This window comes from Triturus cristatus, chromosome 7, assembly GCF_964204655.1.
Source record: "Triturus cristatus chromosome 7, aTriCri1.1, whole genome shotgun sequence".
NCBI classification, from domain to species: Eukaryota; Metazoa; Chordata; class Amphibia; order Caudata; family Salamandridae; genus Triturus; species Triturus cristatus.
In genome coordinates, this window is record NC_140590.1 from 946,458,244 (window position 1) to 946,483,707 (window position 25,464).

A 25,464-nucleotide genomic window follows, 5' to 3' on the forward strand; every position below is an offset into this window, starting at 1 on the left:
TGAGAACAGAGATGAAAGCACAGGATTGAACAACATAGTTCAAAGATTTACTTTTATTTTGTCTTCTTATCGCAATAGTTGTATTAGATATGTGGTTCATGTGTCCTTTCTTTTTTTCTTTCTTCATTTGGACTGAGTACGGTTGTTCCCTTCTTTTGTACCATGTACCGAAGTATATCAAGAGTGCCTTTAATTATAATGTGATGATAATAAATATAGTTATTAAAAAAGGAGGCACAAATAAAAAATGCAGGCAAGCATTTGGTATTTATTTAATCCGGATTCACTTGCCATTATTTCGAAATAGAATAGAAAAGCACCAGAAAGCATAGTCTACTCATTATAGTACCACTGAAATACGCTAAATGGCTTATGTAGTACTTGTTGAGCTGGTAAAAAGCTCACCTACGAAGGTACACCCGCTTGTAATTCTCCTGCAGCCCACCCCCATTGAACGCCTTTACATCAGTATCCTTACCACGGTGAGTGACTTATAGTTACACTTATTTCCCTGCCCCTTCAATCCTACGCTTTGGACATACAGTTAAGGAGGAGGCAGTCCAGTATGTTATATAAAACATTGGTGGACATGTCAGCATAAAGCGACTAAGTCAGACCTTGAACAAATATTGATGCATAGTGTGTGAAAGGTGTGGAGGCCAGAAAGCTACTATATGATACAGAACAAGAAGCAGAGTGAAACAATTTGGATCTAAAATGATACATTGAGTCACAAATAAATGAAATATAGAAGAAAGCAAAAACCAAAACACATTAATTTACAGAATGATAAAACAAAATGTATTGCCACTTGTTTGTAGTGGAAATGCATGTTTCTTCTTCTTCCTTTTATAGTAACAAGATTCCTCAGTGATTGCTCAAATTATGCCGTTCAATTTTCAAGAAAGCACCCTTATTAAAGATTTCTGGTTGAATGCAGAATCAATACAGCTGTGATGGTATATACAATGATTAGGAGATATTGTCACTGTTACAGTCCATCTGGGTGCAGAGACATTAAATAGTAGATCCAAAGGCTTTCTCTGCTGTCGATTAGTCATGGTGTCTTTCTCAGGTAAAAGAAACATAGGCAGCAAAATGGTTTGCGTGTTTACAATGATTAGTTGCAGTCTGGTCAAGTTTGTTATTAATTATCGCTGATATGTTATTGCGAATGTCTGTATGGTGTTCCATTGTTGTTTGGGCTACATGTTTTCAAGTCTTAATGCCACAGAATCCTGTAAATTACACATGTTGGTCAGCACATAATATGTAGTCTTATGCTATAGCTTCTTCATGTAAAATAACTTGTGAACTGATTCCGTGGCTAACTGCAAAGTTATGCATATCTACTGCTCAATGATAGGCACAGGATAACATACCATTTAAAATGCCCTTAAAAGCTCCAGCAGATAGTTTATTTTTCTGATGTCCTAGTTACTGCAGGCCTTACTATGTGAACTTGCTTGTAGATGTGGTTGAAAATAATGTGCTGTGGACAACATGAAAACTAAATTACATGAAGATGAGCATATGTTGGTTTGTAGCATCGATCTGTTACTATGTTCTGTTCATGAATTCTAATCAGCACGTCCAAAAAAGAGATATACCTTTCATGTTTAGTCTAGTAATAGGATGGATAGTGTTGATAAAAATAGTAAATATTTATTTAAATCTTATTCTAGCTACATAGTTTTGGCACAAGGTTGCACATACACTGGGATGTCATGGTGTAAGTAACACTTTCTGTAATGTGTTAAAGTGGGTGTGGGATAGGGTGTCCGGGTTGTATTGCTTAACAAACTATGTGGCTTTTATGCCAAGTGTGTGAGGGTGTGCTCGGGTCTAAACAAGATGTTTTTTTGCTCCGGTTAAAATGGTGGTACAGAGAGACAATTGCGCTGTTGGAACAACAATTCTTGTGTCCATGGGAGTACTAGGAGGTGTAACATGCTGTTAGAGTTGAGAGATTAGGAAAAAATATATATTTTTTCTATTCTAGCTCTAATCCACAGGAAAAATTCATTGAAATATTAAACATTGAACAGTCCCACACATGTACAAGATCCTACAGTAGTTTATATAAAATGTATATGTACGCATTTTCCAAAGAGACTGTGGAAATAAAAGCAGCCTAACCATTGGCTATTTTGCCCAAATGTAATTTATTTTGTTTCACGAGCAAGGAAAGTCTGGCACACATTCCAGAAATTGCACATTTTATTTGTTTCAGACGGTGAACGCCACCCACTCGACATGGTGAGATCTGACATAGTAGGGCTGTACTTATAATGTTCCTTACACATAAACAAATTGTTTTTCGAGAAATTATGATACAGCATATAAGATACATTTAAGAACACTCCCTTCCATGCATAATTACAATAAGGTGTACATAGGCGGTGATGAAAATAACTTGACATTTGTGCAACAAATAAAAACAAAAGACCATACAGCTGCTTTGAGTAACAAGGGAAAGGAACCTTGAATTTGTTGCAAAAACAGGAACATTCTGCATATGGCTTCCTTCTTGAAGAACACATATAATTCAATTCAGCTTGAAAAGGAAATGGAAAGACACAGAAGAGAAACATGCACTTAGGAAGCTTGTTCATGTAATTTTAAAAGCACATTTTATTTCTGTCACTGCAAAACTAATGTCCTTATAGGCGGACTAGGCCTTGACAATCACCAAATTGTTTTTCACTGCATTACAGTACTTTGCCAGTCATTCTCAGCTTCTTTAATGTTTCTTTACCGTTCTCCTCCAAAGTCTTTATTTCATTATAAACTCGAGATTTAAAGTTATCAGGTTCAGTATCCTCCCTTTCTTTTTCTGGATGTGTTCTTTTCACAATCACATTTCAAACCTCCCTTAAAATATACAATTTATGAAACTTTTAACATTAGAACTAGAACAGTTATACTCCATGCTAATATTATTAATGGTGTTAGTATTTGTGTTAGCAAGCCACCACCTACATAGCTAAACCGTTCAGCAATGTTTCCAATTCCCTTCCAGTCTTACTAATCGATGAACCAACCGTTTCCCTCACACCAGTCTCACCCAAGGTTTTAGCTTCACTTACAATATTTGTTATGTTGGTAATCTATTAATTTTCATAATATTGTTAGGCACAAACTTATAATACTGCTGGACCTTAATTATATGGCACATTCCTCCTTCCATTGCCATCACTATATCCAAAGCTAATCTGTTTTGTATTACCATTGCACAGATAGCAACCATTTCCTCATTAATTTTAGTTAATGCACCTGCAGTATTAGGAGCTAAACGATCACCAAAAGCCACACTAGTGGGCAGATGCATAACATCAAACACACCAATAAGGACTTGAGCAACTCATTCCACTCAACTCTTTAGTATGATATATTATTGGGAAGACCAGTTCTAGATAACAAGAACTCACCCAGTTACTTGGAATTCGAAAATTAAGCAATTTAACCAGAGGTGAGATATACCTCTAAAAGTGGGACCATCATCCAATATAAAATCTCTGTCAACTATATAAGTATAACTGCTCTTACTCATTCCAATCATAAGTGAAGTATCTGTTCAGTCACATTTCTCTCCCATCATACGCACATATACTTTCTTCTCTTGAAAATTCCTACGTCTAGGATGCACAGGTGAAATTCTAAAATGTCTGTTTCTTCATATAACTGTCTCTCTGTTACTTCTGCATCCTTTATGACAATTCTCACTCTTTTCTCATTATATTCTCACTCTATTATCATTACATATAAATGTACTTAGTTTACACTCATTCCTGTCATCACTACCATTAGTTTTCTAATTATAGAATATTATGGGTCTAATAGTTTTATTAGTAACATCTACATTTTCAACTTCAGGCAAGATTATAATCTACTTTGAACTACTCGAAGAAGTTGTGTCCTAACAAAATAGAAACATTACAGCTACAAGAAATACCAAAGCAAAGAGGAAGTTGCATACAAACAATACCTTCTGAAACAGAATAAAAAAAATAAGTACCAACATAACAATTAGATGTGCTCATTATTACCTTATATTCATTTAGAGGTATTGCACAAGTATTTTCTTCAAAATTTCAATTAGAACTATCTCGGTAATCTAATCTTCTATCTCTAGTATTATGTTGCACAATATTTTAATGAAGCAAAGCATCTCTATCGGTGCAATACACAATCACTAAAATACCAATCATTACTAATAAAATAAAAACGATCAAAACTATTTTAAAGCAAAATGTTTCCTTACATGTAGGCATCTTCGTGCAATAGAAATGTTTCAATAAAATCTATCTCAAAAACAAGGTGTAAAATAAAAACAAATTCTCCAATATTGTAATTTAAAATGTTTTGAGCATTTAATAAGACACTCCTTCAGAAATGTTGATATAAGCAGGAAAAACAAAAATAATGGTGCACATGACACACTGACATCATTACAAGTGAAAGTGAAATAAGCCTAACGGCTGGTTTCACTTACACTACTTAAGTGCTCTGGCCTATCTCAGGCCCCCGACTACCGATTGAGGTGGGAGGAGTATCGTTTGAAAGGGAAGAATCTCCCCTTTCGAATGGTACCTCTAGACCCCAGGGACTATGTTTTGAGGGGGGAGTGGCACATCCGCAATGGACTAATGCTACCCCCCTCCAGCCCATTGGTCTTTCTGCCCACAACCCGTTGGGGGCAGATTGGTGGTTGCACACATGCGGGGAAGCATTTTTATTAGGACAAGTGAAGGACTGTTGGGTGGTAGGAATTTAGTGGATTCCTTATGATTTCGGAAGTTTACATCACAGAAATGTAAGGAAAATCTGACATTTTAGGCTAAGTTTGAGGTTTGCAGGGCATTGTGGGTAAGAAAACCTTGTGGGATCTATGTTAGGTACACCACCCTTGACTCCCTTAGGTATTTAGTTTTCATAAATGTCTGGGTTTGGTAGGTTTCCCTGGGTGGCCATCGATCCCCGGCACAAAAAAACACTGCGACCCCTATTGCCAGATCAGATCCATTTTGTGACAGGAAATGTTGCTGTCTCTCTGTTGTGTTTTGGGGCCTTTCCTGTTATGGGCACTAGGCCTACCCATACAAGTGAGGTACTATTTTAATTCGGATATTTGGGGGGGGAATGGCAGGTGGTAGCAAATGTATTGCTCCCTGCAGATTCCGGAACTATCCATTACAGAAATGTGGTGAAATTTTTGGGTAAAGGTTTGAGGTTTGCAAGAGCTTCTGGGTAGGAAAACTTGGTAGCAGCCACACAAGTCACCCCACCTTGGATTTGCCTAGGTGACCAGTTTAAAATCTTTTACAGTTTTACAGGGTTTTCCTAGATGCAGGCTGAGCTAGGACCCAAAATCCACAGCTAGCTGCATAACAAAAAAGGTTCAGTTTTCCTTGGAATATTGTGATGTGTCCATGTTGTGTTTTGGGTCCTTTTCTGTCACAGGCACTAGCCCTCCCCTCGTATGTGAGGTACCATTTTTATTGGGAGATGTGCGAGAACAATAGGTGGTAGGGAATGTGTGGCTCCCTGCTGACTCCAGACGTTTTCCTCACAGGAATGAGAGGAAATGTGTTTTTAGTCACACTTTGAGGTTTACAAATGCTTCTGAGTAGGAAAACCTGGTGGCAGCAACACTAGTCATTCCACCCAAGATTCCCCGAGCACTCTAGTTTTCCAAAATATACAGGGGTTTGCTAGGCTTCTCTAGGCGCTGGCTAGAGCCACAAATTCAGAGATGTGCAAATAACCCCTGCTCCTATACTCCATATCAGGTGTCTTTTTCAGAAATACATAGGTTTTCTTGATACCTATTTTTTACTCTTTATATTTTACGATTTGCTCTATACCCGGTATACAATGAAAAACATTGTAAGGTGCAGTTCAGTTGTTGGCTTTGGTTACCTCGGGTTCTTGGAAAACCTACAAACATTATATATCCTCTCAACCAGAAGGGTCTAACAGACAATGGTATATTGCTTTGTAAATTGGCCATTGTGACAAGCAGGTAAAAATGAAAACGTCACAAATTGATGTTTTTTCCTTCTCATACTATTTTTTTATTTAAACAGTTCATTTCTTACGGAAAACCTTGAGGGATCTACACAATTGACCTATTGCTGAACTCCGAATTTTGTCTACTTTTTAGAAATCTATAGCTTTTGGGGATCACCCATGGGTTTCACCCTGGTTTCCACCACAAACTTGAAATTTAGTTTGAAAGCACTAAAATTTGGAAAAATGGGCTGCTACTTTGAAAAATTCCAAAACTGTGATAAATAAACATTAAAATTTGATTCAGTGCTGCATGTTTCTGAAAGCCAGGGAGATGATGACTTTAGCACAGCAAACCTACAGTTGATGCCATTTTTAGGGAAAAAAGCGGACACTTTTTTGCTGAGTGCTTTTTAGGTCTCGCCTGAGCCAGCGCATGCGGTGCTCTGGCGAGACATTTAGTGAGTGGGCTTTAAAAAGCCGACCACAGCTTTTTGCTTGGCTTAGAGCATGAGGTTACGCACACAGTTACGAGCAGAGGCGCCATGTGGCTTTCCTCTCGTTCGCCCAAGCGCGCGCCTCGCTCTGCCTCTCTGTTTTGCTTGCGCTTCAACCCCCCTCCCCCACCACAGAGCGTATCTCGCGGCCGCGGGTCTTGTTATTTTTTAAATCTGGTCTGTATCTGTCCTTTGCTTTCGGCACACCCATCGCTTGTTATTGGTTCCTTCGTGTGCCTTTCTAGGGGGCATATCAACAAGCAGGCGATAAAAAATTATCGCCGCTTTTGCGGCCGTTTTCGGCCGAAAAGCGGCTATAATTTTATCGCCTAATCAGCAAGGTCACGCTAACGCGTGAAACCTTGCTTTAGCGTCAGGATTCCTAACGCCCAGCTTTGCATCTCTAATGAGATGCAAAGTGGGCGTTCCTGACCTGGCATGACAGGAGAAGTGTCGCTGGAACGTCTGGTGTGACGGCCCCTGCTGGCTTCCTCACCTACCGTAGGGTCTCATCGAGGGATTGCCTCGCCTCATTCCCCTCAGCTGTAGGGCCCCCATGGACCTCGCCGTTTCGTTTTCTTTTTTCAGCTGGGTGAGCTTCTCGTCTACTGTTGCTCCGAACAGTGTCTCTCCGTTGAAGGGGGTGCCAAGGATGTTGTTCTGCACCTCCGGTTTGAATCCCGAGATTCTTAGCCATGCATGCCTTCTCTCGGTGACCCCTATGGCCATGAGTCTTGCTGAAGTCTCTGCCCCGTCCAACGCCGTCTTTATACAGGAATTGGCGATGTTTTTGCCTTCGTCTACCAGGTGTGAGGCTCTCTGGCGGTATTCCTCAGGGAGGTGCTTTACTAGCTCCCCCATCTCGTCCCAGTGCTGGTACTGGTGTCTATTGAGGAGTGCATTGGAATTCGCCATGCGCCAGTGCATTGCGGCGTTCCTCTCGACTTTTCTTCCTGTGAGGTCTATCCTCCTGCTCTCTTTATCAGGTGGTGGGCCCGAAGTTGCTGGTACGTTGGCCCTTCTCCTGGCCATGGAAGCTATGATGGAGTCGGCGGTCACGCTACCTTTGATGTAAGGGGGGTCCAGGGAAGAGTGCTTATACTTCTTCTCTGTCCTGGGCGTGATCGACCGGCAGGTCGCTGGTTCCTTGAAGGCTTCTCTCCCCTGATTCATCACACTTTGTAGCATGGGGAGGAACTGGCTCCTTGTCTGGATGGGGAGCAGGGTCTCGAGGAGAAAATCGGCTTTCGGCTTCTCCTCGTCGAGTTTGACGCCGAAGGCTGTCGCTGCGCTCCTGACCACCATGTTGTATACCCCGATGTCGTCGGGTGGCGAAGGTCTCGAAGGGTACGTGTCCACGGGTTCCTCCGGGTTTTCGGTGTCGAGATCCTGCCATTCGATGTCGTGGCTGGTCGATGGCGCCGAGCCGTAGAACGACTGCTGGTCTTCTTCCTCGGCTTCTCCGTCATAATAGGTCTCGTCTTCCTCCTCGAGATCCCTTGTTAGGCCCTCGGTGTCGAATTCGTCCTCGACGACGTCCGTCGATGAAACCGTTGGAATCTTGAATTACTTCATCTTGGCGTCGAACTCCTTCTTCCTTTGAAGGATGTTCTCCATTTCGGCCTCGGAGATGCTTTCGGCGTCGACCGCGGGTCTTTTCGACGAAACTTGCGTCGACGTCGACCGTTCTTTCAGCGTCGATCGCCCTGTTTCCTGGGTTGTCTTCGACGACCCTTGCTTTTCGGCGTCTTTCGGCACCAGGGAGTCCTTTTCGAAGGATCCGCTCGGCCTCTTGTCCATGGTTCCCCCTTTGGTCGTCGAAGTTTTCGGCGCCGGGGCTCCCTTCGTGGACTTAAGACTCTGATTTTCTCGAGTCACCCTCGTGTTTTCGAGGTACTTTCTGTTTTGCGCTCGACGATTCTCTTACCTCGTCTTCTTTTTTCTTGTCGGTCTCTACGACCGTGAAGTTTTCGGCTGTCTCGGCGACGTTGTCCTCATCGTCCGTGGAGAGGCCCAGATCGTAGAGCGACGGGGCCTTACCCTTGCCATCCATGCTGGCGTTGGCTCTTCTCTGCCGATCTCTCACCCGGAGCGTCTTCGGCGCGAAGGCTGAGCAGGCGTTGCAGTCCTTACTCTGGTGTTCGACCGGTAGGCAGAGGTTGCAGACCGGATGCTGGTCCTTCTGCGCGAACTTGTGGTGGCAGTTTGGGCAGAACTTGAATGGCGTCTTGTCCATTGCGCTCAGGGCCTCTGAGTGCGCATTCTCCAAGGTCGTCGAAGAAAAAGGCGCTGAAACCTCCTTTCTTCGCGCTCCTGATGAAATCTTCCTTTCCTGTGATATCTTCTTAGTATTTTTCGACGAAACTCGCTTTTCTCTCTTCTTCCTTCGATTGTAATTCTGGAGCTTCCCGATGACGATCCAGACCCAACGGCGGAAAAAAGAATCTGAAGATGGCGCCCCAAAGGTGGGACTTCCGCAGTAGGCACGACGACGTCACGGGAGGTGCACCAAATGGTGGGTCGTCGCCGCCCACCTGGGCTACAAAAAAAAAAAAAAAAAACAAAGAAAAGACTACGAATCCGGACCCAACCACAAGATCGCGGAATAATGCACAGCATAGTGAATCCAGAAAGATTCACGCTGCAAAACCCCTGTTGTCGCTACTTTCCTTACGCCTGCTTCAGGACTGACTTAGCCATGATATCCTTGTACGGTGGATATCATGGCTAAGTTTGTGAGTCCCTATCAACTAGCTAAAGTGAGATTATCGCTGGGTTTCCAGCGATAATCTCACGTTAGCCAGTTAGCGCTAGGATTTTTATCGCTGATGAGATAAGCGTTGCTAATAGCACGCTATCTCAGCGATAAAAATCGGCGCTAGCCGGCGATAATTATCCAAGCGCTAAGTGCGCTCAGCGATAATTATCGCCGGTTGTTGTTGATATGCCCCTAAATTCCTTACATTTTAGTGATAAATCATGATCATTTGTCCCTCCTTTTGGTGCGTCGTACCTTTCCAAGAAGACGGGCTCTGTTACATGTCTTATGCTGCTTCTGTCCATTTCAGTTAATTTTGCGCACTATTTTTTTTGTTGCCTCGGATCGTATTCTTAGAATGTTGTTTGTTGGCTTTCCGAAGCAAATGTGAGAGCTGATGTTTGCAACCAGTGTTATTAATTTACCCTCCCACCCACCGTTTCTCCGTGTGCTGTCCCTTTCGCACCACCGCCTACTCTGTCCTTGCTTGCCTCTACCCCACCCCCCAACTAGAGCTGGCAGGCACATTCTATGTCAGTCGGTAGTGGCTTGTCATTAGTTTAGTTTTTTCTATTTGAAATGCACAGGATGACTTGCGATATCTACACAAAGCAGGCACAGCTTTTTACTGATAATGTGAATACACGCTGCCTGCTTACTGATCATTATTTATACATGCAACATCGCTGAGGCCCTCTACACGTGCACCCTTCCCAACTCATGTTTCTGCAGGCAGAGCCCCTCTCCCTATCAAGGGGTGCCCACGCTACATGTCCTACCTGGAGTTTCAATCTATTTGCTGCCTGGTTTTCCTGCCCACAGCTATCAGCTTCTGTGGGGCGCACCCTCCACAACTCGGTGTAGAACTGCCCTTTATGCTTCCAAATTACAATTGCTGCAATGTTAGCTCTGCCCCAGGAGGCATTTAATACCTATTGTGCCTGACCCCTCCCTTGTGATCACGGCCATTCTTCCCCAAAAGCCTCCTACAAAAACCCCCGTGCACCAAGAACTTCCACTGTACTTATTCCAGCATGTGGCCGATATGTAATTTTATCCACAGAACGCAAGCCTCCCAGGACCGGCGGGGTTTTCATCTACCATTGTTATGTACAGTCTGTGCACACTTTAAGGGCACAGGCAGCACAACTGCATCTCACCTCGCCACTCTTGTTGCCAGGTGTAGGTTTATAGGCCTATTTAAGTACCCGCAGCTCATTTGTCTTGTGACCCCCTTCAGCCTCTCTCACTTTTTAAAACACGAAGCATATTGAGAACTTGAAGGCCCTTTGCTTGAAATGTCAAAGTAGGCCATAGAACCAAATTTCAGTCAGCTAGTACACTCCTGTTGGCACAGTTTTTTTGGGGTGATGTGCATCTAATAAAAATGTTCATGCTCAATTAAAAATATAGTTTTTTTAAACTCTGGTGTCTTTTTGGGGAACAATTTTGCTGCAAAACACGATGTGGTGGAAAAACATAGCTAGGGGAGTAGTTGCAAAACTTGTATAACTATTCAATCCCTGGCGGCACAGTATCCAGTATAATGTGTTGCGTGGCTAAACACTTATAAGGTCCCAAAGGCGAGACCTATTGGCTATGCCAATGCTTGTTTCCTATTTCACCCCCCACCCAAAAAAAACTTTTTCTATGTTTTGCCTATTTTTTTAGTCCTCCCCAGAGGAATCCACAAACCCTGGGTACCTGTTAGAACCCCCAGGGTGTTGGGGGAAAAAAAAGACGTAAATATGGAGTGGATCCCTTATGTGGGAAAAAAAGTTATGGAGACCTTAGCGCGATCAACCCCAAATAGACAAGAGGACTTAGCATTATTTGGGGAAAGACCTAACAGAAAAAGGGTTAAGCATGCTTGAGAAAAGATAGTTCATACAGCACTAGCTTAATTCAAATAGTCATAAAATGTAGACCGTCAAAAATGTATCTTAAACTGGAAACCTAAATATATAAAATCATTCTTTTTCAGATGCTGCATTCGTTACAGGCATAATTCTTAAATGCGGGCATAGACCAAAACAAAAAAATCCAATTCTAAGCAAAGAGAGTTATGCAGGTACACTTATTAAAATAAATACATTTTATTCTCTTTTTAAAAACTCATAATACAGTTCCATCAGGAAATTATTCAATGTCCATCACCTTCACTCAGTAAATGCCAATTCTTGGAAGTTCCCCATAACAGAAAGAGAAGGTCTCTCAGGTCCATCACTTTTTTTTCTGGTTCAGTCTTTGCCAGATGTGCCCAATCAGGAGCTGCATATTTCTGTTTAGTGCTCTTGCTTTTGTTGATCTGACTACGGGCTTTTCTAAATCTTTGTCATTCAGATCTGTCACTGCATCTGATGATTTTTCTCCAGTTTCCCTCAGACTGTCAAATAGGTTCAACGCTCTTCTTATTTCTGTGTCACCTTCAAACCCTTTCACCTTCAGTCACATTTGCTCCACTTGTCTCATTTTCATCTTCACTGGTCTATTGATTTGAATGACTTGCAATTGAAATACTGTGAGCTGCTCTTGAGGTTTTCAAAGTTTGAGTTTTTGAGGTTTGAGTTTCTTGTTTTTAATTTTGTTTAAGTTGTTATTTTTCTTTTTCATCTTCTTATTTTTCTTCTTGAACTCTTTGTTCTCCCAGCTTTGGATCCACATAGCAAACTTGAATTTGACTTGGTGAATTAGTAGTTGTGTCACAGCTTCGTCATCCACATCCTTGTCTCATTTTGTGAGATGGCGTAGAGCCAATGCAGCAAGCCTCCACACCTTACAACAGTGTTCGTCTTCATGATCAATTGGTATGTGTCCGTTCCATTCAGACTCTACACATGTCTTAATACTGTTTCTTCAGCTTGGCCCAGTCTTCAGGCCCTAGGTCATGGCAGGGCTCTTCACTTGTTGAAGGTGTAGCATATTTCACCTGGTGAGAGATGGAGCATATCAAATCAGCCAAACCTTTGCAGTAATCCAAAACCAGGTCATTAGTATTATTCAGAAAAGCAGCTGAATAAGTTCCAGGAGTCCTCATGGCCCACCAGGTCAACACTTCATAAGGAGTCAATCATGTGCTTCTATTGGGTGTGCTTCTCATACTTACTAGAACCAGAAGCAGGGCATCTGGCCATTTCAGTAATGTTGAGCCTCACACTTTACCAGTTTTGCTTTCATCATACTGTAGGCCCTCAACTATACCTGTTGCTTCGGGATGACAGTACAATGGAACATCTGGTTGATATTCAGGGCCATGCATAGAGATCTCATGAAACACCCAAAATGTGATAGGAGGGGTGCATGCAATAAGTTTGACCACCAGCAATTGCACAGGGTAGCAATCCAACGCATTGTTCTTTTGCCACCTTATTTTAGACCCAGCCATATACAAATTGGTCTTAACCCTGCTCCAAGAGGAACAAACCAGCCCGAACTGCCAGACCAGGTCTTCCCTGAACCAGACCATAAGCAACCCAAGACTGGTTTTACACTGATTGGGGCTCATTAGTAGGAGTGTATATGGGCTTCGGTGGCACAGTGAATAGGGGGTCAATGTCTGGGCATAACCTTGCCACTACATGAAATACATAAAAGGTGATGAGAGGAATGCTTGCAATAAGTCTAATACCTGGTATTCACTAGGGGTAGAATTCCAACCCATTGTTTGTTTGGCCACCTTAGTTTGAACCCAGCTATTTGCAAATCACTCTTGACCTGTCTCTAGTAGGAACAGTCTAACCCAAACCTCCAGGCCAGGACCTCCCTGAACCAGAATACAAGCAACCTAAACAGAGGTGGCATGTTGTGCAGAATAACGATGGACTGGAGTGTGACCCGAGTAAATACCACTGGCTGAGATTATTTCAAGCATTCCATCCATCACTTTTTTGTACACTTCAATGCATATGACTCATCACTTCATTTTAAAAAGGAGTTCTCCTATCTGATTCCAAAGAAGATGGCAGGCCGTATCTTGGCATCACTTTCCCGAGCAATAGCTTGGCTTCAGTAAGTGTGTCACAGCATGAAGTTGGGAACCTTTCAATCCCTTTACTAAATAAACAGTTGACCACCAAAATAAAATGCAAACCATTACAGGGTTGTAGCTCTACAAATTTTCACAAGTGGCTCGTGGTAAATTGATTCTTAATATCAACATTTGCCTGCTGGCAAATTACAAGCTTCTGACACAGATTTTAAGCAATATTTCTGGAATGAGGATTAAACCAATACTTTTTAAACATAGCAGTCATCCCATCTCGTCCTACACGTGTAGGTCTGTGCATGCATCTTGGCATATGCAGTAGCAAATCTGCAAACATAACCCTCCCATAAATTGACTTCCACAAATTATCTTTGTCTTTTTCTTTCATCTTCGACACCTCGCTCTGCAAATCTTTCAACTCTTCAAATGTTTAAACTGTTTGAACTGACCATGCCAAAAAAAATATTTAAATCACGGCTGTTTCAGAATTTTAATTCAGCTCAAATGTACCAGAAGCAAGAGCACAGCACTTTGCAACTTATCTGCAAAGTTGTTGCCCAGTGAGATATTGTCATCTCCACTTTAGAGTGCAACATATTTTACAATAGCAATTTTCTTCAACACATGGAGGGCCGTAACTAAATGTAGAATTCATGATCAGTTTTTAATGCGAGTTTCCGAAAATTGGCGACCACACCAATACCATTCTGGCTATCTGTGTAAATTGTAACACTGAATTAATTGGCCATGCAACATGCTCTTGTAATTGCAACCAATCCTCCTACTTGTGCTGAAGTTACATTACACAAGTACGATGCCTCCACAATACTTGTCACTGTGTAGTCTGCATATACTGCTCGAAGAGGCTCTCAGACAAGATCCACAAATAAAATCATCCAATTCAAGTTGTACACGTTGAATGCCTGATCTTGGTTTGGCACACTACTCAATCCCATCTGTTCAATCATGATTATCATCATCTACTCCATCCACCTTTGGCTAAGTAACAAGTGTGACAGGTTTTAGGGTAGTACGTCTGATTGCAAAAATAATTGTTGCCAAGATTATCTGCTCGTTCTTGGTCAAGCAAAACAAAGTGCCCACCGTTCTCTTTCATGACAGAATAAACCATTTTTCGTGTAACTAGGCATTCCTAGAGCAAGCATGCTACACAAACTGCCTGAGCTCTAGGAATACTTGCATGCATTCATTGTCCCAGGAACTAAGTTCCTCAAATCACTGCAACTCAACTTGGCGAATAAGGAAAAGTTTGGAATTCAATGACAACAGTAGCCAACCATTTTCTAAAACATCTTCACTTCTCTGAAACTGGTGGGTTTATCCTCAAAATGGTAAAAGGGTGTTCTTTGGACACTTCTCACTCCCTTTTTAATTTGGTGTCCCAAAATAAATAAGCTCTTTTTTACAGTATTACAACTTGGCAGGCGATACTTTGTCAATTTTCAGACAAATGATTTAATAGAGAAATTCTGCAGCCTTCTGTCTTTCTGGCTGACCACATTAAACTAAAATATTACCGCCCCATCTCGCTCCTCTCGTTCCCTGCCAAGATCTTTTAAAAAAGCCATAAACCGCCAACTCACCGATCACCTGGAAAGTAACCTACTCTACACCTCCCAATCCGGCTTCCACACTAACCACAGCACCGACACCGTGCTGATCACCTCAACGGACATTAGAATCCTCATCAACGGAGGTGAGACAGCAGCCCTGATCCTCCTCAAACCCTTATCGGCATTCAACACCGTATCCCACTACACCCTCATCAGAAGATTGCACCACATCGGTGTCCAGGGAGATGCCCTCAAATGGGTCACCTTTTTCACAGGACGCACCCAGAGAATCTACCTACCATCCTCACCTATGAGCCCAAGAATATTATCTGCGGTGTACCCGAAGGCTCCTCTCAGCCCCAGCCTATTCAACGTAGACATTGTTCACACCCATGGACTCAACATCATCACATATGCAGATGACACACAACTCGTTCACGGAAGACTCCGCCAGAAGACCCCACCAGAACCAACTTGACAGGAGTCTCCGACTGGATGAGGTCCAACTGCCTGAAGCTCAAAACGGACCAGAAGGAAGTGCTGATCTTCGGGAGGAATACCTCACCGCGGGACGACACCTGGCAGCCCATGAAACTCAGAACTACACCTACCCCCATGGACCACGCCCGCAACCATGGCATCATTCTAGACAGCAAACTTACCATTAAGCACCAGATCAACGTAGTATCCTCCTCCTGCTTCCACACCCTCCACATGCTTCAAGATCTTCTGGTGGATCCCCAGCAACACCAAGAAAACATTTGCACAACGCCTTGTCACCAAGTGACTAAACTACAGAAACGCACTCTACGCCAGCACCACTACCAAACTCATCAAGCGACTTCCGACTATACAAAATGATGCAGCCAGACTCCTACAAACCCTCCACGATCAGGGACCAGCCTACATCAACCGCTGCCTAACCTTCCACCAACCTGCCAGACAGCTGCGCTCTACCTACCTCACCCATGTCCCCCGCATCTGCCGAAGCCACATCGAAGGTCGTTCCTTCTCCTACCTTACCGCTCTGGAATGACCTCTCCCTCCACCTGCAAACCTCTCCTTCACACTCAGATTTCAGACGGGGACTCAAGGCCTGGCTCTTTGACTGAATATCTGAGACTTCAGCACCTGGAAACTCCCAGGAGTGATTAGCCACGCTGTACAAGTACTGTCTGACTAATTGATCATCAGGTCATAACCTTACCAAATCCCCTTTCAATATTTGGGAAGAGATTGAAGGACTTTCTACATACCCTTGTGGGATTCTAGATTCCGAAATAAAGTTCTCTTTTGGTGTAAACGCAAAAAGATACTGATTAGCCTCATGAAGAGAATTTGAGAAAAATGCCAGATTCAAATTTGTGATATTGAATCACTCTGCTTCTGGGGGAATCTGAAATAAAACTACTACAGGATTGAGTAGCACGACAAAACAGTATCATTAAGTTCGTGGAGGTCTTGCACTGTGTGCCATTTTCCGCTATATGTCTTTAGAACTGTGATGTGAGACATGGACATCCTAGCACTCACTTTAAAATGCCCTGTTCATTAATTTTGTCAGTGGCAGGTGAAATCCTCTCATCTGCTTCATAAGTAAGCCTGTATTCGGGAGTACCCGGTTACACCGCATTTGGTTTTGCTGACCAGCACTGGCTTTGCATTTTAATCAACCTATTTATTTTCTTTCAAAATCAGGACCAACCTTATTCTCAGTATGTCTTAGGCAGGTCTCCTGGATAGAGCACTGGAAACATTTTAACTTTTGTCTCCAGTGATTTTATTGTAAAATCTAAACCATCTTGTGTTTGAATGCTGGCAACTCACAACGTGAAGAGAATGTGGCCCAACGGCTAGAGCGGTTGACCTCGGAGCCGGGTTCAAGGCTCAACAGGGACGCTCAACATTCTGTGATTCTAGGCAAATCACTTAATCTCCTTGTGCCTAACATAAACAAGCATTTGCAATGCAATAGGTCTCGCATTTACGTGAATTTGAGCTATTGACATTGCAAAAGACAATGCCTTTTATTTTTGTTTTCGTTTTTAAAACATAAATAAAAGGCATTGTCATTTACAATGCCAATAGCTTAACCTCGCGCAAATGCGAGACCTATTGCATTGCAAATGCTTGTTCACTCTTCTAATGGGAACAATGTGCCCCTGCTATCTGAGTTTCGGTTTCTATCACATGTATTCTCATTTGAAGCAATGCATGTAGAAACCCTATAGAAGTTCACATAAATTGGGCAGGGGTTAATATTCACTGCAAACAGGTGTCATGATATTGCTTTGCAGAGCAAAAATACACATTGATTGTTTTGCTCAGTAAACTCAAGCAGACTTCAAGTAGGCATACAAGTGTTCCTTGTGATCTTAAACACACTCCGCCACCAATGCTGTAACCTATTAGTAGGGCTACTGGAATTATGTGGCAAGGAGGACCAAATTATGCGGCAGAGTTGACTATATTATTCAGCAAGAAAAGGCAAATTATACAACCTAATTCGGCACATTTTCGGATAATATTACTTCATAATTTTTTCACGTTTACTCTTTCTGGGCAAAAGTTTCACCTTATTAGTACGAGTTTAACATCCAAATATGGTAATAAGCAACAAATGGCCATTCAAACTTTGCATTGGGACTTCCACTGAACAGCAACATGGTTCACTGCAATTTTAGTAGCTTTTGATTCATTTGAGCTGGAATCGTATTTTTTTTGGGTTAAAATCTGCAAATTATGCAGCAGATGATGGATGTGGCAAATCCGTAAGCATCCAGAAACCGTCCCGCCCACAGAGATGCATAATTCCAGTGGCCCTGATACCATGTATGTTACCATATAGGGTGTTTGTAGTCAAAATGCGTCTGTATAAAATATAAAGAAAAATCTGTCAGAGCACCTCTGTGGCCTTACCATAGTTGTGTCATTATTGCTATTGAACTGAACTGCATACACGATGACCTTAACTATACAAACTTACTGTCGTAGCAGCAAAAGATGCGTTTGCCAATTAGAAACTCACAAGTTTGTTATTAAGGAAACTAATATTTTCTGTGTGTTGTACCTTTATAAGGACAGTGATACTCGTTGAAATAATCTGAGCAAGGAAAGAAGCGCCTTCATAGCTCGGCTAACAGCAATTCTGACGCTAGAGGGAACAGAAACTTCCCTCTTTCGGTGACCTCGGAACTTAGATAATTACATCTGAAGGACTTTGGTTTCCTCTTTTTAAAGCCTAGGTAATGGCCCTGCCGTGCTCCTGGATAATCATTCTGAGGCCAGCAGCCATTAACATTATCTACAATATGGCTAGCACGTGAGACCGGGTCTTTGCCAGCGCCTGTTTACCGAGTCGCCTTTCAACACTACCATCCTCAGTATGAAGGGCTCCTAGACCTATATGCACCAAATGTTCAAATAACGCACCACCCCCGCCAAAGTTAATGAATACATCGTCCTGAGTGGAAAGCGCATGCTGTCACACACACACTGAAAGAAGTGATAGGCGAGGTGAAGGGGTCTTTTTTATCGCAAGATCAGTCCACCGAGGTCAAGGGGTACGCTTCCTGCGCAGATGAGGTAGTAATTAAATCTGTAGCGTGGGTTGCGGGGTGTACAACGTGTCCTCATGCATCTCCTGCTCTGATCACAAGGCTGAAGATAGCTGAGTCCGGAGTCTAACCTGTCCTCCGAAACCAAGGAATTTACTGGCCTCGTCAAGCACACAGTGTTCCTTTGACAGGTGTATTATCCTCAGTGCCCTCTGGGTGTTGAGCTGAAATGCTGTTATTGCCCCAGCAACGCTGCTGTTGCTCATTTCTCCTATATCCACTTTAGATTTCATTTCCTTCTTACCTGGTGTGTTTTGTTGCTATTTATGTGGTGTACATCATAAAACGAATTGCCTGTATGCATTTGGTTGAGTTATCGCTCAGCTCATGGATAGTGACTTCGCCAACCTCAGAAGGATAAACAAGCGCTCGCCATGACGTTTTCGTTTGGCTTTTTAGGTCTGCCGTCCCACTTGGACGGCCTCACCTGCTAAAAGGTTTCTTATCTTTATAGGGCCATGTGTTTGGCCCCATAAAGATAAGAAACCTTTCGCGACGCACGGAAGGCAGACAAGCCCGTCCAAATGGGACGGCTCAAAACGCTGAGCGAAAACGTCACTACCAGCTCTTTTCCAATGGCTGGTCACCATTTAGCATAAACGGTGAAGCCAGCCAATGAAAAAGAAGGGGGGGCTTAAAGCCCATTACTGAAAATACCCCAAAACGTTAAATCTCTCCAGCGAGACTGCGCGTGAGCGCAGCCTACGCCAGGCGAGACCTAAAAATGAATGTGTCCATCTGTAAGGTAACTGGTGCTCATGTAAAGCGCTATGATACCTTCGGGTCTAGTTTGAGCTATATAAAACTCCACACAAAAAAAACAATGTGCAATAAATAACACTGTTCAAGTCCCACAAGAAATCACGACCCAACAAATTAACTGGACTTGTCTCACATTTATGATTTACAGTTGAACTAATTTTCACCTGAATATTTGCTTACAACTTATAACTTACCTATTTTTTTATTTAGATGCCTACAACTTGGATTTCTTTTTCCAAGAGGATTAAGTTAGGAACCTCCAATATTTGAACTGTGGAGCAGTTAGTACCAGTTTCGATTGAAAATATGCTGGACAGCCATTCACTTCTTTTTCTAAAAAAAAAATATCATCCTGCCTCACCTCTAGAACTGCACCAAGCATGCAGTCCTTCTGTTGTTAGTCACTGTCATTGAGCTTGACTAGGTCCTGAAGGAACTCGGAGTGTAGCAAAAAGCTGTGGAAATTAACATTAATTTTTGAATTCTGAAATTTGGCTCAAATCCCTGCATGGTATTTTGAATAGACTAAAGGCATATTTTCATTGAATTGACTTGGATTTGGTACAGCTGGGACCATCCTACATCATCCCATTCTATTTCATCGGATTCATATTCTTACAGTTGGAGAAGCATTTGCAACTCAATTTTAAATCCGTTTGGATTAATCTACATGCCCATTTCCAGGATCAATTTTTCCCACAGATGTCGGTTTCTCATTTGTGCATTTTTAATACCATTGCTCACATTAGCATTGTTTTTAAATCCTTTGACATGGACCATTATTTCTTCCTTGCATGAATTGCACATCATTGTCTTATGCATTAACAACTTGCATACCAGCCCCAAAACCAGGTGCCTGAAAACCACCTTTCTGAGCAACCATCAACTTCTTCTTTGTTTTCTTTTTAGCATCGCAACAATCACTACAGTACTTTGTGTAGGGAAGGATTTGGTTAACTATTTCGCTTGCCATCACATTCCGATTTGCTGAATATTAGCACTAATCTCCGGATGCAATCCCAACACAAACGCAAAGACAAATCCTGAAACATCCTCTTTCATCAACTCCACTATACTATCTATAAATCGGCATCAGTCTCTTATAACCAGCATGTGCGGAGCAATCTGGATTGCGAGTCGCTCGCATGATTTTTGGCCACTTGACTGGTTTCTAGGAAACGTTTGTTTTTATGCAGAATAACGTGACTATATTTCTGCAAAACAATTTGAGAAGGCTTATTTATAGGAGACTTCCTCTGTAGTTACTCTTCTGGCCATTATACTATGTCTTATACTCAACCCACAAATTTTGAGGCACAACAATTATAAATAGTACATCCAAATCTAGCTAAAGTACCTTTGAACATGTCACAAATCTTTCACCTCTGTAACCCCCTTCTCAGGGTCCTCCGAGCTTCAGGAAATCCTTTGTAAATGTGAAAAGAGCACGTCTTGACCAAGGTACATGCACATATGCTCCTTACTGCACTTCTAACAATGGAAAACCCTTTTTAACCACCACTTTACACTCACTCACACTTGTTTTTCGATGTTCAGGAGCATCTTTCCTATCTACCTTGTCACTTCTTCCTATTCTTTAAACTTGATTGATCAATAACTAAGATTTTCTCACAAGTTTTTAAAATCTTGTTTTTGTGATGCGCTTTTTATTTCATTCTAAAGGTGTCACAAATGCTCCTTTTTGTTCAAAAACACATTTAATTATTCAGCCAGGTGCTCAAGTTTCTCAAATGCAGTATGGGCACGCTTTCCTGCTATTGCACCCAAAAATGGCAATTCATGTTATATTTTGAAATGTTATCACTTTAAATGAAGTGTTTGCCATAGTTTCGAAAGCCCCATAAAGTATATCTCACTTTGTGAAGACAAATTAACCTCCATTTCATCTGTCCACAGGCTCAGCTCTCCTGCTCCTATCTCTTCCACCTGCACTTGCATATGAGCCTCATTATATGGAGGGGATTCTGACTTAAATCAATAAATTGTATATAAACTCATCCTGTCCCTTAGAATCGATTTTCAATTATTTCCTTTTCACTTCAAACATACCATTCACAGGAAATGGTCAGCACCCAGAGAGACTTACAGAGGATCATTTGTCTGTCTTACAGTAGGAAGTGCAGGCCCTTTGGCCAAAAGTGCCATTGAGAGGGTGCCTGTTCTAGACGTAGGTTGTGGTTATTCCCCCTACTTTCTGGAAACAAAACGACGGAGGCTTTTGTACCTTTGGAAACCTGTGCCCTCACAATGCCTTCCTCCGGAAGGAAAAAATTCAAAATGCTTACACTTGCCCAGGTCTTGACTGGCCTTGACCCTGGAGACAGGATGATTGATGGTGTTGGACCTGCAGGACGCTATGCCCATATGTCCATCCAGCAGGCCCATCAGCGCTTCCTGTGGTTTTTGATGGAACAGGAGCCATCTCAGTTTCCTGTACTCCCCTTTGGTCTCACCAGTACTTGCTGTACTCCCCTTTGGTCTAACCAGTACCTCTCGGGTGTTCATAAAAGTGATGCCAGTGGTAGCAGCCCACCCAGTGAGATCAAGGGTTCAAATGGTCCCCGCCTTGATGACGGTCTGTTAACTACAGGTTCATCCCACGCAGTTGTCAACTTTTAGTCCTTTGAACAAGTAGGCTCAACTCCCTACAGATCAAACCCTTTTGCTGCCTATTTACAGTACCACATTATGAATAAGGGAAGCGCATTGTCTTCAGTCAGCATAATATTTATGTCCAAGTGGTAATGCTGTTCAATCATGTATTTATGGTTCATTGTAACAAAGCATTTATTTTTAGGGTGAACGCTTTAAGTAAAGTTTATAAGCTAGGATTGCACTGACCGCAGTTCCAGTATAAAAATGTGTATCAATATGAGGCTATGTATAATACTTCCAGAATGCTCATTGATTAGATGAAAATATTTGCACAAGCTTCAAAGCAAAATTGATGATTTTTTCTTTCAAAATAAAATGTTCACAAAAAATGCTAGTAGGAAAAAAACATTTTGCTGAACTAAAAGTTTAGGTACCATTTCTTTGCAGTATCATTTACTAAAATGTGCTGATGTATGCAAGTATTTCCCAAAAATATGCATAATGAAAAATAAGTGTAACCAGTTTCAATAAGATTATGGGAAACTAAAAATAAACAAGCATAGTCATAGCCAGTAGGTCTGAAACTGGTTGTCAGCCTTTTGGTTTTGTCAAAGCATAACTTGTGTGGAGAGCTGGTACGAGTGACTCGTGCTCCCACATGGTGAAGATAATTAGTCATTACCAACGGCGATGTGTGTTGAATTCTGGGAAGAGAGAATTTTGTTTGAGTAACCAGGCCATGTTTGTTTTTACATTTGACAGTCATTTTATAGAAAGACACCAGTGTCCAAGATTGGTGATGACCCTGCCCTGACGAAATTGCCCTGAAGGAATGGTGGCAATGATTCAGGTTGGCCGAGTAATAAAGTGGTCTGCGTAAATGCACAAGTGAAGAATAAAGTTCGTAATTGTGCTACTTAACTTCAGTTTTATTTTCATGGGGTCTCGTCCGTGAGGTACACATCACAGTGGTATTATAATTATTTTCACTATTTTTTGGGACACATCTTTATTTCAAGGCAAGATGGGGACCAATGATGAGAAAAGTGAGCATAGCTGGTGAGTACCAATCAGCAAGCTCAACTGGTGGTGCGTACGTGAGGTGCCATCTTGTCCTTTCACATTTTTGTAAAGGTAACACATAGGTTGGGGTAACCTGTTAGATACACTATGAAAGCTACACCACTATATATATATATATATATATATATATATATATATATATATATATATATATATATATATATATATATATAGGGGGTATGTGGGTAGGGACTGTCATATGCAAAAATTTAGTTTTTATAAAATTCAGGCAGTGAAGTGGAAGGACACTACCTCTGATAAAAGTGAGGAGTGGTAGGGAAAAAGAGTGATGGAACCCCTGCCTCCACTTATACGAATATCAAGTCTCCACTTATACGAATATCAAGTATTAGATTGTAACCTTTATTCTATTGAGTATGCAAAATGTTTAATATTTTTTTTTTTAACTATGATTGTATTGAATAGTATGTCTTTTGAAACCACATGTTGCATTGTGTTTATGTTATAAGTTTTCATATTGTAACTCTCAATGAAATAGTGACTTTTCTAAATGCGATCAATGAATGAGTAGGCCAGGGACAAGCCTCCGCTTGCATATACGCTCTTTCTTTGGGACGTTTGTTTTTTCTGTGTCCACTTATATACCTCGTCCCTATAAACATTAAGGGGTACCTCCTTTTCTTTGTTGAATCAGCCTATAGAGAACATTTTAATACACAAACGTCATGGTTAACTCTAGACCTAATTAGGGGCCCAATTATTAAAGAAAGTATCAAAACTGCACCCATGGTATATGTCCTTGCATTAAGTGCAGATATACGGCTTTCGTGAATTCACAAGAATTTACTAAAGTAGGCCAAGAACTAGTACTCCTAGAAAATTTGTGAACTGGATTCTAGCATGAGCAAATATGCATGCAGAGATTTGCTCATGCGAAAATTTGAGTGTTTGCATGTTCACTTTCACGCCAACCATTTTTTTTCCCAATCCCGGAAGAAGTTTTACATCTGCCATTGTCAGGAGTAAATTTGCAACCTTTCTCAGTATGGGGAAAATATTAGGGAAGATTGGGTGAAAACCTTTAAAACATGCAAGTTAGTAGCTTTGCACAGACTCAAAAGGGTATTCCAACACTGGAACTATTGATTACCACTACCTTCAGTCCTAGTAAGTAGATCTGTTGAAACGTGGCCACATAAGGCAATAGCTAGTTCAAACCAAACAATGGTATTAGTCCGGCATAATCAGAGAGGCTATATCAGAGCTCTTATACGAGACTGTTGCCATAATTTGTTACCGCATTACATCGCGCAAAAGGGACAAGTGGATTTTGTTACAGGACAAGTAAATTATGAAGAAACCTGCCCCATGGACAAGTACATGTTATTAAATCCCCCCCCCCCCACTAGAAAGCTAGCTTGTTACCAAATGTAACTAACATGTTCAGTTATGCCAACTAATTATCAGAATTGCCCGTTACTCCACCATAATTGGGTCAAAGTTTTTTAATTAATAAATTAAAAGAGTTCATATGAAAATTCGAAGTCAAATCAAAAAAGCTTTATTCAAATGTAATAATTATTACAGAAAACAAATAAGTCATTCAAATTAGCATCAATAATGCAGCAAATAATGAAATTGCAAGAGGATCAACATAAAGGTGCAGCTCGAAGGCAATGAAATATCCAGAACCAAAATATATTTCAGTAAGAGGACTAGCATAAAATATGCGCAGTTCAAAAGTCAAGGTAAGTCTAGGTGTATATCAATAGACAGACTAACTTAGATTCTGCTGAGGAGAATTTGAGCACAAAATCTAATTTTTAATCAGCAAGCAGAACAACATGAAGACTGATCAGTTTAAAAGGCGAGTAAAAACAAAAATGAATCAAGACGACTCAGAATCTGCAAAGTTCAGGAAGGAAAGTCTGGCACACATTTTAAAAAGGGCCCATTTTATTGGTTTCAGACAGTGAAAGCCACACACTCAATCAACATGGTCAGATCTGACCTAATCGGGCTGAACGAATAATGTTATTTACACATAAATCAATAATTTTGCAGGAAATTATGGTTCTTCAAGTGAAAAAACATTTAGGAACACCTACATTCATGCAGAATTATAGTAAGGCATAGGAAATACCATTTGAGCAACAAATACAAATAATAGGACAACTGCTTAGAGCAGGCTCTACCGAAGCAAACTGAAGTTGATGCAAATACAGGAATATTCTGCACAAGGCTTCCTTCTTGAGAAACCTAAGTAAATACATTTCAGCTTGACCAGTAAAAAGCACCATCAAATGTATTTTATTGAAATCTATTTCAGTACATTTTATTTCTGTCACTGTAAAATGAATGCCAGTGCAGACTGACTAGGCTTAGTCATGTCAAATGAAACCTGGTTATGTTAACTAAAACACATTTCAATATAGCATTATTTTATATTTAAAAAATGCGTTCAATACTTAAATGAAGTCAGATGTAAACTACAATTGCAAGTAACGCTAGCTTCTCCTTCAAGGGTTCTTCACTGATAGATATAAATACAGAATAGAGCAGAACGCTCATCCTAGTACCTGTGAGAAAACTTTTGGAT

At 41.4% G+C, this 25,464-nt stretch overlaps 1 protein-coding gene across 6 annotated transcripts in view; it reads right to left on the bottom strand.

Moving 5' to 3' along the window:
• Window positions 1–248: 248 nt before the first annotated feature.
• The window catches only part of HNRNPAB (heterogeneous nuclear ribonucleoprotein A/B), a 59,996-nt gene continuing 34,780 nt past the window's right edge, over window positions 249–25,464 (bottom strand). For 3 of the 6 annotated variants that reach the window (XM_085617952.1, XM_085617956.1, XM_085617948.1), the window contains one exon: window positions 11,340–12,196. The gene's annotated coding sequence lies outside the window, so the exon portion shown is untranslated. Of the gene's footprint in view, window positions 2,558–11,339; window positions 12,197–25,464 lie in introns of those variants that run through there. The other 3 variants (XM_085617957.1, XM_085617949.1, XM_085617953.1) reach the window with 2 other exon arrangements.